The sequence below is a fragment of the Elephantulus edwardii genome, unplaced genomic scaffold (genome assembly GCF_000299155.1).
Source record: "Elephantulus edwardii isolate Elephantulus edwardi_28Jun2011 unplaced genomic scaffold, EleEdw1.0 scaffold00123, whole genome shotgun sequence".
In the NCBI taxonomy this organism is placed as follows: domain Eukaryota; kingdom Metazoa; phylum Chordata; class Mammalia; order Macroscelidea; family Macroscelididae; genus Elephantulus; species Elephantulus edwardii.
The window spans coordinates 5,567,747-5,569,939 of NW_006399873.1; positions in this window are offsets into that span (position 1 = coordinate 5,567,747).

The window sequence follows — 2,193 nt, forward strand, 5'->3', positions numbered from 1 at the left end:
TGGTTTTTAAGGGAGCATTGGTGGCCTGGTGGCAAGAAGCTTCACTTCAATCTCAGAAGCACTTAGTTCTAGGCCACCAGCTGCTTTGTAGGAGAAGGATTGGCAATATCTTCCTGTGCAATTAATTTCCTCTGAAAACCTGTCAGAGGATCAGTTATGAGGGGGTTCCAACTCAATGATACCCAACAACATCATTAGCTTTTATTGGTCAGCATGCATTTTGTTATGGCTTTTTATATCTATATGAATGAGAGTTATTTGTCTCTAGCTTTCTTTTTTGATAATGTCTTTGCTTAGTTTTGATGTTTGAGTTTGTTTCTATAATTTATTATATTAAAATTAAAAAAAACAAAACAAAACCAGTAATGTCAGACTAAATCTGCAGCTTGGAGACTCCTATGGAGTAGTTGGATTCTGGAAGATAGTTTCTCCTGTCTTGATGAAGGACACATATAGAACATTTGGTTGTTTTGTGTTGTGTTTTTTTTGGGGGGGGGTTAGTCCACAAGTGGGTGTCAGTCAGCTGATAGTACTTTCTAGATTTAGCTAACAATGAGCTGTGAGATGGGATTTTCTTGGTTTATAGTCAACCACTTTGTAGTATTCAAATATTTTTGACATTGTTGAGTTTTTCTTTGTGTCCTAATACATTATCAATTCCATAGAAGTACTAGGAGCACTTGAAAAGAAAGTAAATTGTGTTGTAGTTGGGTGCAATATCCAGAATATATTCACAATTTCAAGTTGCTTAATTATATAGCTTAGATCTTCTTCATCTTTGTTGTAATTCTTTCAAGTTGAATTATCCTTTGGTGAAAGAGTTGTGTTAAAATTTCCTAGCACTGTCGTGTCAATTAGCAGCATCATGACAGAAGTTGAAGAGATTGAGATTGTTATCAGCTTAAGTTTCTTTGGTTTCACAATTAACACTCTTGGGATCAGTAGTCAGGAAATTAAAAGACCAATTGCACTCGGAATGTCTGCTGTCAGGGACCTCTCTAAAGTACTGAAAAGCAATGGTGTCAGTCTGGAGACTAAAATTCTCCTTCACCATTACTTGCTATGCATCAGAAAACTGGACAATGACTAGGGATGATAGAATGAGAATGATGCCTTTGAGTTGTGGTGCTGGAAAAGAGTAATCAATATACCACAAACAGCTAGGAGAACTAACAGGATCATCCTAGAGAGGGTGAAACCAGGCTACTCCTTGGGGGCAAGGATTCTGAGTTCATCTCCCATACATTGTGCATGTTGCAAGGAGGGACCATCCTTGGAGAGAAATGTGATTCTTGTAAGGGTGGAGGGACAGCACAAGAGAGAAAGACACTCAATGAGATGAATTGCTTTAGTGCCTGGGGTAGTGAGGTTAATTGTGTCAGAGAAAATTAGGTTGGCACAGGATAGAGCAGATTTCAGGGTTATTGAACATAGGGTGGTTATGAGTTGCAAGCCCATAACAACCACAACAACCATTATTAATAGTGCTATTTCTTTTTGCAAGTTTTTTAACTGTTGTTTTATGTATTTTTCTAGTCTATCATTTGATGCATAGATGTTGATCAAAGTAATGTCTTCTATTGTGCCTTTAATTGTTATAAAGGGTCCCTCCGTACCTTTTATGGTGGGGTTGGGGGTCAGCGATTGTATTGTTTATTTCTTTAAGGGAAATGTTATTCATCTGCTCCTTTTCAGTAAAATACTTGTATGTCAGATATTGCTCCAAAACTAAGCATCTGAATTAATACAGACTAGGAAGAAGGATTGGCCATACACTTCCAAAATATATCGGGCCTTCTTATGCACAGTAGAGAGCACTTAGAGTAGACTAACAGATATGGAAACTGAGGCTGAACTCTCAAATATGGAAACTCAAAGGAGAAAGAACAGTTTTAAGCAGAAATTAATAACTGGAACATGGAATGTAAGAAGCATGAATGTAGGAAAACTAGAAGACATTTTTAAGAAAGAAATGTATCCAATAAATATTGACTTATTACATATTGGTGAAATGAAGTGTATTGGTGATATGAAATGGTGAAATGCATGGGGCATTTTGAATCATACAGTCATACGATCTACTACACCAGAGATACAAAGGTGAGAAAAAATGGCATCACTTTCATATTTAAAAAGTCCCGTTTCTATATCCGTCTTGAAATACAATAGTGTGAGTGAGAGGATAATATCACA